The 16,069-nt window shown below is 34.6% G+C and overlaps 1 long non-coding RNA gene across 1 annotated transcript; it reads right to left on the bottom strand.

Annotated features, from left to right (window-relative positions):
• Positions 1 to 404: 404 nt before the first annotated feature.
• Positions 405 to 2,865, bottom strand: LOC141570138 (uncharacterized). Its single transcript, XR_012494043.1, has 3 exons — positions 2,678 to 2,865; positions 1,000 to 1,114; positions 405 to 514 (listed from the first exon to the last, which is right to left on the bottom strand). It is a non-coding gene; the product is annotated as an uncharacterized LOC141570138 (long non-coding RNA).
• Positions 2,866 to 16,069: the final 13,204 nt, after the last annotated feature.

Genomic DNA, 16,069 nt, shown 5'->3' with positions numbered 1-16,069 from the left:
AAGACAGATTAATTAATTAATGAAAATTTTTAAAACTAGATTTCAAAAGCCTAAAAGGATCAAATTCCACTAAGGTATTTGGTTTAACCAATCTCAAGAATTAAGTTGTGTTTCTCAATAAGGTCTATGAGATTAAAATGAGACACGATATTCAGAAAAATCAGAATAAAAGTTCCATGACTAAATATAAAAAATACAAATCTTTGAATTATGAAATCTGAAAATAAATACATGTAATATTCTATAGAAATATTCGGGTAATTATACTTTTGAAATTCAAAAGAAACATTCCACATTTATTCTAAATGCATACATTAAAATGAGAGTTCTATTTCATAATATTATAAAATGTTTAGAGGCACTGATGAGCATTAGAGTGAAAAGTTCCCTTGAAATCTTTCAAAAAAGTACTCACTGGGAATAAAATGCATCATTCTTACTACAGTGTACATCAGGATGACGCAAATGACTCCCAGGATCCCAGCAATGAACTTCTCTGGAGGTGATTCTGATTCTGCAGGAAAGAAATAAAATACTGAGAAGGAGAGATGGAGACAACTGTTCAGACAGTTTACATGCATGGAATCAAATATATATAAAATTGAACTCCAAACCCATATCTACCATTGTAACCTTTCAGAATATGCCATTGCATTTTCAAGAAATATAATGCTCCATGAATTGTTGGTCAAAGACTGAACCCTACCACGATACCTGCATAAATTAGTCCTCAGATTTCATGTTAGAATATTGTATTCCAACTTCAACCTCTGATCCTCACTAATTAAAAATATGTGAGCTTATTCCCTACTGTTTCCCCACATCTCTACACCCAGCTGCACATCCTAGAACACTTATACTCTGGGTCTATTTAATGCTTTACCTTTGCAGTTGTCATTCTTGTCATTCCCTTGATGATCCTGACAAGAATTTGAAGGGTTGATTCCTCTTAGGATGTTTGCTGTTCAATTAGTAAAATGGAGCTTTTCATGCCCTTACCTTTTGGCTGCTGTCTCCTTGAGTCCTTAGCCAGATTCCGTTCTGAGTAGTTTTCTAGTTGGATATCCATCTCTGCAGCTGAGTAAAGTCAGGTTTGGTGCCTGTGATAACTTTACTTAAGTAGTTAACAAATGGGGTGAATAATGGCAAGACTCAGGATAGTCAAAGTGGGTGGAGTGTGAGATAAGAAACAGTGCTCATTCTACAGTTGACCAATGGGAGGTCGTTTCCTAATTTACTTAGAGCTTTAAATAAGTTTTTCACGACAGAAGAGTAGTTCATAAAATGATATTCGATGTTTGGCACAATATTATTGGTTAAAGCAATGAAAAGTAATAGATTAGGAATAAAGAGTTTCATGAAAACTAATATTTTGTTAAGCTAAAGTCAGATTCCACTGAAACATTTTAACACCGTAATAAGAACTGTGTGCAAATTAAATTGTTGTATAGAAAATCAAGTGATGCACCAATATTTATGACAATTTTTAAACTGACTAATGGTTAAAGATTGAGTGTTCTAAAGTTGGGGAAATAGTAGAGCTGGAAATATTTTATGTGCTGAAAAATGTTACATGACATTAAAGTTATCCAAAATTAAATAATAAAAGCATTACAACTAAAAATTTATTTTAAAATAGTTATTTTACACAAGTAATTTGTAATTTATTTAATGGCAGAGATTTAAAATCATAAAATGATAAATAAATGTGTAGATTATTTATGGAGGAGCAGTTGGGGTGCAAACTTCCCAAAAAATCTTATGGCTGTCAAAATCAGTCAGGGTAGCTTTAGCTGTATAAGAAAATGTAAAAAAGCAGATAACATAACATAATCATTCAGTCAATGGGCTCTGCTGTCAGTGAGATCTAGAATAAATTCTGGCTTTGAAACTTACAATATATGACCTTATAAAGTTACCTAGTATCTAGCAACCTAATTTACTGCTAAAATGGGAATAAAAGTATGCAAGATATAACGCATGTAAAACACAATACTCAATCTCATTTATAAACTCTCAGTAACACGTTACATATTTTAATTATCACTTTCATACATTTGCCACGTTACTATTGCTGATTCACATCAGTTAGATACTGTAATATAATTCATTAGACAGGAGTCTCTTACCACTGCGAAATCTGTTTTTCAATGTTTTGTTCAACTTGTAAAAGGTCTTTTGATTGTTTAAAATTAAGTTTAAAGAAGGTTCTGTGGAGGATACCTCATCCTGATTTTTATTACGAGTCAAATTGATTTTATTTAATCAAATTATATCTAAGAAGAATTATGTTTGACCTTCTCGATATAATGAATTCATTTTAAGAATATATTTTTAAAGACTGGGTAAATATAAAATAACATACAGACGTAACTATATCTGTTCATTACAAAATCCAAAGCTAACTGTTCGGGATGCTTAGGATTTCATAAAACCCAATTATTCATGTGTTTATTTTCGTTAGTCATTTTCCACAGGCTAACACTTGAATATTTGAAGATGTCCTCCAACATATTTCATATTTTATTCTTGTTTTTACCCTAAGTTGTACAAATCAGAATACCAATGTTTTCTTTCTTTGATTGCATATTAATTGTACCTAAGCTGCATCACATCTAGCATTTGTAGTCTCCACTACATGAGACGCGCTAATAGACAAGAAAGTAGAGACACATACCTTGTTTGGGCCAGAAAGTCGTACATTCTTTAGTGAAACAACAGGTTGCTCCTTTAAACAACCATATCTGTGGTTTTCACAGACTGCATGTGAAGACTCAGAGTGAAACAAAAGTGGACAAAGTAGATATTTCATCACTATGTCATTTGAAGTTTGAACAGGAAATTCTTTCACTTTGGCTATTTTGAAGACAGTGTAACTTATCACACACGTTCACAATATAGGAGACTCTGAATTTGTAGTTTTCCATTTCATTTGTCCATTGGCAAGTGCCTCTGAGAAGTTGTTTGCATATTCTAAAAGATTTCTGGGGACAAAAGATGTGACGACTCATGCTTGATTCCATCTTAATCACAAGCACTGAAAATTTTGGCTTTATTAAGAGGATCTTAGATGTTGAATTCCTACTCTTAGATGGTTGCTAAATACTGGCATTACCTACTTTTTATGTTTATTATGCCATTTCAATTATAATGAAAAAACCCAAAATCATAATCTGATTAAATAGGTATTAAATATTTGTCCCTGTTTCTGAAGAATTACTACATTTTCAACTTTAATGTAACTGTTAAATTATGAATTCCGAAAACTATCTTCTCAATTTTTCTGCCCTATTTCTTAAAATTGCTGCATTTAATTATGTTATTTATATATAAGTTATCTAGGGTTTCCCTGATAAAAATTACTGTCTCTGTGAAGGACAAAACATAAAGAATGTTTAACTACATCACAATGTAAGAGATAGAAACATTAAATTACTACTCATTATATCATTCATTGATTCATCCTCCAGTCATAATTAGTTTCCTATATTTGTTGTAAATGAAAAAAATTCAAATTTAACAATGTAGGGGGAAATAAGGGTAATTTTTTAAAATTTCAGTTAACCAAAAATGGGGATGACAGAAAAAGTGGACTTTGAAAACATCAATTAATGACGAATTAATATCAAAAGAAATAAAACATTAAATCTAAATTATCTACTATGTATCAGATGGAGTTTTCATGTTTCCCATCTTGCATCATGAAAACGGGCAATGTTTATCCATCATTCCTAAGGAAATTAAAATTGGAAATACCATGTGATCCAGCAATCCCACTTCTGGATATACATACAAAGAAAATGACAGAATTGTCTTGAATAAATATCTGCATTCCCATGTTCACTGCAGCATTATTTACCATAACTAATGTCTCCAATGGATGACTGAATATAGAAAATGTTTCATATATATGTGTGTGTGTGTATGTAGCATACATATTATGTAATATATAAAAACATTATATATACATTAATTAGATTATTATATAAACATAATAATGAATATTTATATAAAAATCCAATGAATGTAGGAGTTATGACAATTAAGTTTGTAAATTTGTCAAGATGATGTTGCAAACCTTTTTTGATATCAGAGGTATTATCCATTATGAATTTGTAACACTGGACAAACATTAACCAAGGTTACTATTTGGAAGAGCTGAAAAGCCTCTATGAAAAAGTTAGAGAACCTGAGATTTTCCCAACAATTTATGGCTCTTGCCTCACGATAATGCACCAGCTCACAGGACACTGTCTGTGAGAAAGTTGTTAGCCAACAAACAAAATAACTGTGTTGGGATACCCTCCCTACTCACCTGATCTGGCCCCCAGTGACTTCTTTCTTTAACCAAAGGTGAAGGAAATACTGAAAGGAAGACATTTTGATGACATTCAGGACATCAAGAGTTATACAAGGACATCTCTGATGGCATCCCAAAAAAAGAGTTCCAAAATTGCTTTGAAGGGTGGACGAGGCACCATCGTACGTGCATAGCTTCCCAAGGGGAGCACTTCGAAGATCACCATAGTGATATTCAGCAATTAGATATATAGCACTTTTTCTAGGATGAGTTCGCAAATGTAATTGTATATATGTATTTTAAATAATTATAATAATAATTTTAATAATTATTTTTAAAATAATTTTTATTATTCAACTACAGTTGACATACAATGTCATATTAGTTTCACTTGTAAAACATAGTGATTAGACATTTATACAATTTATGAAGTGATCATTCAAATAAATCTAGTACCCATCTGACACCATATATAGTTATTACAATATTATTGACTATATTCTTTATGCTATAATTACATCCCCATGACTATTTTGTAACTACCAATTTGTACTTCTTAATCCCTTCACTTTTTTCACCCATCCCCGCTACACCCCTCCCGTTTGTCAACCATCAATAAGTTCTCTGTATCTATGAGTTTTCTTTTGTTTTGGTTGTTCATTCAGTTTGTTCTTTAGATTCCACATGTGAAATATTATGACACGTGTCTTTTTCTGCCTGACCTATGACATCAGCACAGTACCTTCTAGGATCATCCATGTTATTACAGATGGCAAGATTTCATTCTATTTTATGGCTAATATTCCATTAGAGGATATTAGCCATATACGTACTACTCATTTTTTATTCACTCATCCATTGATGGACACCCAGTTAGCCTCCCTATGATGGCTATTGTGAATAATGCTGCAATGAACATATGGATGTGTATGTCTTTTCAAGGCAATGTTTGGGTTTCTTCGGATGAATACTCAGAAGTGGGGATACAGAGTCCTTTTTTGTCTCTTGTTATAGACTTTGTCTTAAAGTTTATTTTGTCTGGTATAAGTATTGCTACCCCAGCCTTTTGATTGTTTGTTTCCATTTACATAAAATAACTTTCTCAATCTCTTTACTTTAGTCTGTGTGAGTCTCTTGTAGGCAACATACGTAAGATTTTTTTTTTTGTTTTCCTTTTCCACTCAGCCACCCTATATCTTCTGATGGAGCATGTAAACTATGTACATTGAAATTAATTGTTTTGTTGCTGGAGATGTAATTATTGCCATTTTATTATTCATATTTTTATCTTATTTTTTGATTCTTCTTGAAGGAGTCACTTTAACATTTCTTTTAATACTGGTTTGGTGGTGATGAATTCCTTTAGCTTTTTCACTTCTAGGATGTCTTTAGGTGTCCTTAGACTCTAAATGATAGCTTTGTGGGATTGAATAGTCTTGGTTGGACATCATTGCTTTACTTCACTCTGAGTGTTTTGTGCCAATCCCTTCTTGCCTGCAAAGTTTGTGTTGAGAAATCAGCTGATAGTTTTATGAGAGTTCCTTGTAGGTAACTGATAGCTCTCCTCTTGTTTTTAAGGTTCTCTCTGTCTCTCATCTTTGGTATTTTAACTATTATGCATTTTGGAGTGGGCCTCTTTGGGTTCATCTTGTTTGGGACTTCCTGCACTTCCTTGTCGCCTATTTCCTTCACCAGGTTAGGGAACTATTCCATCATTATTTCTTCAAATAGTTTTTCAATTTCTTGCTCCTTATCTTCTCCTTCTGATAGATTGCTTGTCTCAAGTTTGTTTAGTTCTTTTTTGGAGGTTTGTTCTATTCTTTCATTTGGGACCTGTTTCTTTTTCTCCCCATTTTGACTGCACACTTGCATTTGTATTTATGTATTAGACAGACATGCTGTGCCTCCTGGTCTTGGTAGATTGGCCTTATGCTGTAGGTGTCCTGTGGGACCAGTGGTGTATTCTCCCTGGTCACCTGGGCCTGGTGCCACAGGTGTATGAGTTGTGTTTGCCTCCTGTTATAGTTGAACCTTGGATGCTGTTTACATGTCAGTGGGAGGGATTGACTCACAGGCTCCAATATTGTGTGGACTGGCTGTGACTATAGTGGAGGAGCATTCTGCAGGGGTGATCCTGTGGAGCAAGATTCATTTTAGTGGGTCTCTGGTGCCTGCCCAGTCTTCTCTTAGGATATGTTACCTATGGTGGATGACAGTTGGTGCTTTGGTGCTATTCAAAGCCAGCCACTGGTTGTGCCAGCCTTAGGGCCTCCTGGGAAAGACCCCAATGTACGCCAGTTCAGCCTCCACTTGTGCTCTGCCCAGAGCCACCTGGTATGAGCCAGAAAGCGATCTGTGGATGCTTCAACCCACATTGCACTTAAAAATTCCTGGGAGAGTCTCAGCTGTGAAGCGAGCCTGGCTGCCACTACTGCTGGGCTTCGGGATGCTTAGCAAAAGGTATGGGGTACAGTGAGACTAGACGCTGCTTATTTGATGTTTGTGAACCTTTGAGACTTAGGAACATCGGAAGCATGAGCCAAGACAGTCTGATTGTATGGAAAAGCCACTGGAAGCAGCTGGGGTGGGTGAATCAGGGTCTCAGGGAATCACCAGGGCAAGGCTAAGGGTGTTAGCCAGGTTGGTGGAGACTCAGATATGAAGGCTGTGTGTATCTACATGCTAATGGGGAGAATGCTCAACAAAGTAACAATGGCTCCTACCAGCACTTCTGTCTAGCAGAAATATGCCCCTCCAGTACTTGCCTTAAAGTCAGACAATTCAGTCCTCCCCTTATGTCCCTGGTGTCCTAGAGCTGCTGCCCCAGTGCTGGAACTCTGAATGAATCCATCAATGAGTAACTCTGTTGCATGCGCCTTTTAAGAGAAATGACTGGGACTCTCCATGTCACTCAACCACAGTCTTCACAGGTTTCACAGCCAGTTGTCGGGACTTCTCTTCTGGGATGTGGAACCTAGGACTAGGAAGCCTGGTGTAGGCCTTGGACCCCTCACTGTTCAGGAGGGACTTTCATAGCTGTGATATCCCTCCTTATTTTTAACTGCCACACGTAGTATAGGACAGCCCATTCTATGTCACTGCCCCTCCTACCAGTGTCTACATGGCTTTTCCTGTATATTCTCAGTTATACAATTGTTATTAAGCCAGACTTCAGGCGATTCTCAATGATGGTTGTTCTGTAATTTAATTGTAATTTTGATGTGGTTATGAGAGGATGCAAGCACAGCATGTACCTACTCCACCATCTTGTCTAAAAACTGTTCATTGAATTATTTTTCAGCTATGAGAAAAATAAATTTCTCTCATTTGTGACAAGGATGAACCTGGAAGGAATTATGCTAAGTAAATAAGCTAGAAAGAGAAAGATAAATACTGCATGGTATCATTTATATGTGGAATTAAAGAGAAACACAATTCATAGAAATAGAGTAGAAAAGTGGTTGCCAGGGGCTGGGGATGAGATCCTGTAATTTTATATCATCAGACCCAATCTTTTGATATTTGCCACCTTTTCATAGAAGACATTCTAGTTAACTGGACTTTATTACCATTCATATTTTGCAATACTCTGTTATATTTATCTGTCATTTAAATTTTATGTGCTCTTTCTTATTGATCCAAAAAGCAAGTGAACTGTGACTTCTGATTTTATGCCAGGATATTTTCTCCCCTCTCTTCTGAGAGCCTTCACATCACCCTGCCAACCTTTCATTGACACATGGTGGGAATTCAGTTTTCATAAACACCAAACCAAATAGTTTTCCCAGTTACCGTGAAACCAGTTACAATGACACCCATGACACAATTTGGACATTGACCTGCCATTTTTGCTCATTTTCTGTATTTCACATTTAACGAATAGTGTCACACTCCCATGCCCTCCCCCAAATTGATATCCACCCAGAGCCTATAAATGTCACCTTTATTGGGAATAGAGTCCATGCAAATGTAATCAAGTTAATATGTGGTCATAATGATACATAGTGGGCCCTAAATTAATGCAACGGATATTCTAAAAGAAGAGAGATTTGGACACAAAGACAGAGACACACAGGGAGAGCAATGAGATGACAGAAGCAGAGTTTGGAGTATTATGTCAGTGAGCCAAGGAATGTCAAGACTGGGGGCTACACCAGAAGCTCAGAGAAAGGCATGGAACATAGTCTCCCCTAGAGTGTTCAAAGTAAGGACACCCCTGTTGACGCCTTCATTTCCGTAGGCTAGCCTCCAGAAAATTGGTTGTTTAAACCAAAAAGAAGTTGAAATAGATAATATAATAAGTTAGACGGTAAAAAAAAATATTGTATGAAGCATTTTGAATAGAGTAGGCGGAATTGGGAGTGCCATTTGTGAGACGGAGCTGAAATTCCATTGGGATTCCTTGGGAAGGTAGTATTTGGACAAAGGTATGAATTTGGTGAGAAAAGTAGGGTAGCAGATAAATGGAAAAGACCGTTTGAAATTGAGAAAACATCTAATGAAATTTCCTATTGAAGAAGCATTTCTAAATATTTGAGGTTTAGCAAGGAGGATGATATAGCTGGAGCAGAGTGAGTGAATAGACAGTGCTAGCTCATGCATTCTCAAGAGAGGTGATATCCTCAAGTGGACAAAAAGTGATTTTTGACAGTAGTGAAAAAAAATCTCACTTTATGTACAAAGTACAGATATACATAAAGTACACAAGAAAGTACATAAATACATAAAGAAGAGTGTAATACATTTGTGGTTTTGAATTTTCATGGGTAGGTCTAAGAAAACATCTCTGTGAAAGCTCCTTGGTGGCTTGAGGTTGAGGGAGAAAAAAAAAGGTTGAGAAACGTTGTCTTACAGGATAAGATGCAAGAGATAATAGGGCTCAGATCATTGGCTTTGTAAGGCTCCAGCTTCTTCATCATGAAGCATGGAGAGACGCTCCTAGATTTAAAAAGATGAGGAGTTGTAGGAGATCTTTATATATATATATATATATATATATATATATATATATATATATATATATATATATATTGCAATTTTTGCAATTTCTTTAACCTTTTAAATGCAATCACTATTGCACCAACCTAATAAATTAGATATTGGCCCAAAACAATGGCATGTATTGTTTGCAAATATCTCCTGTCATTTTGTTTGTTCCCTCTATGTTTTGTTGATGGATTCGTTTGCTGTGCAGAATCTTTTTCGTTTGATATATAGTACCATCATTTATTTTTTATTTTACTTCCCTTGACTTTGATGTCAATTCATTAAATCATCTCTGAACCTAAGGTCCATAAGTTTAGTACATATGCTTTCTTCTGCAATTTATTGTTTTATGTCTCATGTTTAGGACTTTGATCCATGCTGTGTTATTTTGGTATACAGAGAGCGATTGCAGTCTAGGTTTATTCTTTTCACGTGGTTTTCCAATTTTCCCAGCACCGTTTATTGAAAAGGCTTTCTTGCCTCCATTGTATGTTTTTGGCTCCTTTGTTGAAAATTATGTGCCCATATGTATGTGGGTTTATTTTTGGATTCTCAATTCTAATCCATTGCTGTGCATTTCTGTTTTTCTTCCAAATCCATGCTGTTTTGATTATTGCCACTTTGTAGTATAAATTGAAGTCAAGGAGTGTGGTACATCCAGCTTTGTTCTTTTTCAGGATTGCCTAGGCTCTCCAGGCTCTTTTGTAATTCCACACAAATCTGATGATTATCCCTCTCCTGGGTATAAACACAAAACTCTGAAAACATTTATCCATAAATATATATGTACTCCCATGTTCATTGCAGCTTTGTTTACCGTGGCCAAGACATGGAAACAACAAAGTGTCCTTCTATAGATGATTGGATAAAGATGTTTTGGTACATACATGCAATAGAACACTACTACTCTGCCATCAGGAAGTATGACATGCTGTCATTTGCGACAACATGGACAGATCTTGAGATTATTAAGCTAAACAAAATAACACAAACAGAGAAAGTTGAAAACCATATGTCTTCACTCATATGTGGGATATAAAACTGAAAGCAACAAAGGAACAAGACAAACAAAGAAAGAAAAATTCATAGACATAGACAATAGTTTAGTGATTACCAGAGGGCAAGGGGGATGATGGTAGAAGAGGGTAAAGGTGGTCAAACAGATGGTGATGGAAGAACTGACTCGGTGGTGAGCACACCGTGTGATATATAGATGATTTGTTATAGAAATGTACACGTGAAACCTATGTAATTTTACTATCCATTGTCACTCTCAATAAATGTAATTTAAAAGAAAAATAAATGATGGTTCAAGACAAGACAAAATTACAATAAAAATTTTCACTGGGATTTTGATGGGAATTACATTAAATCAGTATCGTGCTTTGAGTAATATGGCAATTTTAACTATGTTGATTCTTCCAATCCATGAACTCAGAATACCTTTTCATTTCTTTGTATCTTCTTCAAATCTTTTAATAATGTCTTATTGTTTCAGTGTATAGGTTCTTCCATCCTTTCTTAAGCTTATTCCTAGGTATTTTATTCTTTTTTTTTGTTGCAATTGTAAAAGAAATGTTCTTGTTGCTTTTTTTCCCTCCATTTTTCTTCTGAAATTTCAGTGTAAGTATGTAGGAATACATGGATTTTTGTACATTGGTTTTGTATACTGCAACTTTACTGTATTTGTTTATTGTTTCTAATAGATTTTGGTGGAGTCTTTAGGGTTTTCTATATAAAGAATTATGTCATATACTAACTTTGTAGTTCTTGCATAGTAATCTTGGGGCTGATCCACAATTTATTAATCTCAGCTCCAAATCTATAATTCATAGTCCTCTTTGAGATAATGGAGCTAGATCCTATAACTTTTTCAACCTTGTCAGCTGCCGTGATTTTGTTTTGCCTGAAAAAGGCAATGGAGAGAAGGCCAGAGAAATGACTCTTGTTCCTGGTTTCACGGTGTTTTCTCTCCTTTGGCCTCTATGGTGGGGTTGCCATTGCATGCAAGCAGGAAATCCTGTGGTATTCACCCTCCAGCAATTTTTGTGGCCAATCCTAATTGTAGTTCCTTCTTTTCCAACCTCTGTCTGTAGATAGTGTTAGGGAGATCTTCCTGCTTGCCAATCACAACCAGAAATCCGTCCTCACCAATAACAGGCAGCTGACTGTGGAACTGCTCTATCCAGGGCAACCCAGTGAATGTGTCAGCGACAGGTTTGTCTGCAGCCACACTGAGTTCAGTGAAGTCTACAACCCAGCGTCAGTGTGTAAACCTGGCTTCCAAGTCATTTCACCTTTGGGTACTCTTCTTTAACCCTAGGGTATACTTTATAATTTTCTTTTATCTCCTGTTTGTAGGTGATCACCCCTACAAAATTCAATAATTTTTTAAATCAAATTTCCTTTCCATGTTGACTTTTGACTCCACTATGACTTACACACTATGCCAGGCTTTGTTGTTCAATCCTCATTTTCAACATTTGAAGGCAAGGAGAAATCAACTAATTTGAAAATATAAATGGAATTATTCACCATATCGAAGACTTAGAAATAACAGCTCTTGATATTAAAATACATTATCTATTTTAATAAACAGCAAAATCTTATGAAACATATAACATGTACTTGGGTATATGTTTTAAAAAATAATTAAAAATATAGATTTAAAAATAATTCTACAACACCAAGGGTTAAACCTCACATAAACTGTGGATTTTAAGTGAATATGATGCATCAATGTAGATTCATTCTCAGTAGCAAATGACCATTGTGGTGAGTGATGTTGATCATGGAGGAAGCTCTGCATGTGTAGGGAAGGGAGAAACATGGGAAATCTCAGAACTATCATAATTTCGTTGTGATCTAAAACTGTCCTCAAAATTGGATCATAAGAAATAATTATAAGAAAATGTATTGTATGAGTTTTAAATAAATTAAAAATGTGTCCTTTACAGATTAGCATTATACCAACTTCAGATATGGCAAAGTGTCTGATGCTTACAAACATATTGTTTTCTATCTAAACAGAAATCTTGAGAAAACCGGTGTGAATGAAACGACACAAATGCACAAATCTTGCTCATCTCTGAATATATTGACAGCCTGAAATACAGAGAGTAATGTATCATTAATCTGGTAATACATGATCTAATAATTTGATGAATAAACAATTTACATAGGCTAATACTTATATACCTATATCTGAATAGTTCTTGTATAATTTTGCATGGAAGTACTTAAATAATTGTCTTCATATAATTGTTCAAATATTGTTTTTTCTTTCTAAGGTTAATTACTTCAAGGCATAAAATATGAGTTCTCATGAAACTTACAGTTTGGAAGAGAAAGATGAGCCTTTTGGCCACACCAACAAACTTATATTGGTTCTTAAGGAGATGTCAATCCATGAATGAGAACAGAAGGTGTTCAAAAAATTCTAGGAGAAACAAATTTTATGAGACAGAAAAAAATTCTTTATACTAATATGAATTTCTAATGGAATATAAAGTTCACTGTTTCTATTTTATTCAATTTAATTTTCATTTTACATTATATACCTATACTGTGAACACATTTGGAAAATGTGTTATTACTAAAGAGGGCAGTTGACACAAATAATTTCAAGGCTGCAACAATTTACCAAAGACTAATAATAACTTGTGACTTATTATTGGAAAAGTTCCTAGAAATTCAAGTAAGAATGGAGCAAATATGTAGACTTCCTGCCTAGGACCACCCCCACGTCGCCCCCCACCCCACCTCAGCTCAGTGAGTATGAAGAAGTGTAGTTTTTACAATTTGGAGAAGGCTGCCGAAATCAATGTGATATTGCCACAGGGGCACACTTGATTAGCAGTGGGGGAGGGGTGCTAAATTGCCCACTATTTTTTCAGCTCAAAATGCTGAATTTACAAGGTTAAAAGAGAAAAACCCACCCTTTTTCTAGTCTGAGCTTTTAGTCTCTTTTGTGTCCAGCGCAGTGTCAGCCACAAATATAATGGAAATAAAAGGGAGAATTCACAAGAAGAGAAGACATTAGCTCTCTACACATTTTTGCCTGATGAAACAAAGGTGCACTTGTGTAGAGGAGAAAAAGATCATCCCAGTAAAAATAAAAGACAAAGTGGACTTGACAAAAGTCCCAAGAACAGGCTTTTTTCTCTAGTCAAAGGACCAGGAAAGCAGCAGGCTAGAAAGACAGAAAACTTTAGATGCTAACTGCCTTATTCCAACCAAAAGCACAGAGAACTGCAGAGAAAATACCACTCAGGAATGAAGGGGAAAATCAAGACATTCTCAGGTAAAGAAAAACTAAGAAAACTTTTCACAATGGGGCCCACTCTAATAGAATCGCTAAAGGGAATTATGTAACAGAAATTAAAGGATAAAAGAGGGACTCTTGGATCATCAGGAAAGAAAAGATAACAAAGTATAAAAATCTTATTGGATAGATAGACTATTCATTTCTTTTGTTTTCTAAATTGTTTGATAGTTGAGGCATAATTTTAAACTGAAGCAAATTATAACATTCTGCCATGTGATTTTATATGTAGATTGATAAAATATTTAAGACAATTTTATTATAAATGGACACAGTAAAAGAACAAAAAGGGAGATAAGTTTTCTCCATGTTACTCAAACTGCTGTAGACTGTGCAGACTGTGATTTATAAACAGAGATGCTCTCTTATCTGTGATTTCAGTTACCTGCTGTTTCAGATACCCACGGTCAACCAGTGTCCAAAAGTATTAAAAGGAAAATTCAAAAATTTCAAAATTCAAGTTTAAGTTGTGTGTTTTTCTAAGTATCGTGATGAAACTCCTCCTGTCCCACTCCGTTCTGACCAGGATATAAAGCCTGTCTTTGTCCAGCTTATCTATGCTGCATATGCTCCCCTTCCCTGATTGTTAGTCACAAGTTGCTCTTGGTTATCAGATCAACTGTCGCAGGATCTTAGTGCTTGTGTTCAAGTCTGCTTTATTTTCCTTAATAATGGTACTAAAGCATGAGACTAGTGATACTGGCAATCGAATATACTAAAGAGAGGCTGTAAAGTAATTCCTGTACGTGAAAAGGTGAAAGTTCTTGATTTACTAAAGAAAGACAAAAACTCTTCTGCAGAAATCACTGAAATCTACACTAAGAAATCATGCTCTATCTGTGAAACTATGGAGGAAAAACAAATCTGTGCTACTTTTGCTGTCATACCTCAAACTGGGTGGGTATAGGAAAATGAGATATTTTAAGAGAGAAATAAGAGGAGCCCACATTTATGTAACTTTTACTACAGTCTATTTATATCATTGTTCTATTTTATTATTGGTTAATGTTCTTAATCTCTCACTCTGCAAAATTTATAAATTAAACTTTATCATATGTACTTATGTACAAGAAAAACCATTGTACATATAAGGTTCAGTACTATCAGTGACTTCAGGCATCCACTGTGTTCTTGAAACACACTCCTCACAGATAAGAGGAGAACTACTGTGTGTGTGCTTATGTATATACATATGATATTATATACATTATTATCTATATAAAGATAAAGATAATACCTACTATCTATATAAAGCAGATTAGCTCATATGTATATATATAGAATTATATGTTCATATATAGTTATTTATGAATAGATAATCTTTGCTATAAATTACGATCTATCAATTAGATAACGATAATAAAGGAAAACAATAAAGTGTAAAGAGTAATGTAGGGGATTATCTTCATGAACCTTGACATTTCAGAAGTGGGTCCAAAATGATCAGTAACACCCAAAATGATATAGTAGACTCTGCTAACATTAATAAATTCTGTTCATTAAAAGACTCCAATATGAGAATAAGAATGTAAGTCACAGGGTCAAAGAACCTACTTGTATCTCCCAAATTAAAAAATGAGCTTATATCCAAAATATAACAAGTACTGAGAGGAAGGAAAATGACAGACAACATATAGGAGAAATGGGCAAGAAACATGGCAGGTACTTTTCATTCTCACAGAAGAGAATGTCATGATTAGTAGCCCAGAAGGGTGTTTCCAACCAAATAGTAATCAGGAAAATGCCTATTCGTCTCATCATGATACTTTTCTATAAAGATAAAAAATTATAACATTAAATTCCTGATAGTACTACGTTTAAATCAAAGGACTATTGGTAAAATGGGTATTTACTCAATAAACCAAAAAAAATGATGGAATCGTTTAATAAATTTGACATACACATATATTTATGGCCCTGCAATTTTATTCTGAAACATAGAAGACTAGTTATATTATAATCACACTCATATACAACTATAATAATGTAACTTTATCTGTAAACTATTATATTGTATCTATATTATATAAAAACAATATATTCTACATAACATGTATGCTTAATATATTAATTTTAAATATATTGTACAATTTGGGAAAAAGATGTACACAGGGATTTTCATAAAATATTATGTATAAAACCACATTAAAACAAGTGTATTCTGAATGGTGAAGATTAAAAATGTCATGTACGTGTAATACAACAGTAAAAATTAACTACAGATAAATGCAACACTGTGAATGAACTGCAAAAATCTCATATGTGAATGAAAGGAGACATAAAATGCGTACTGAATGATCCCTATTATATGAAGCTCAAATTTAAGCAAAGATCATTTGGAATATTAAAAATCAGAATAGTGGTTAAGTGGGGGAGGGAAAGTTGAGAGAATACACAGGAGTGAGCTATTGTGGACTGGAAACTTTCTTTTCATGATCTGATTTGTAATTACACGGGTC

The sequence above is a fragment of the Rhinolophus sinicus genome, linkage group LG02, assembly GCF_036562045.2.
Source record: "Rhinolophus sinicus isolate RSC01 linkage group LG02, ASM3656204v1, whole genome shotgun sequence".
Classification (NCBI taxonomy): Eukaryota; Metazoa; Chordata; class Mammalia; order Chiroptera; family Rhinolophidae; genus Rhinolophus; species Rhinolophus sinicus.
Note: the sequence above shows the minus strand (reverse complement) of the source record. Positions and strands in the feature narration are given on the sequence as shown.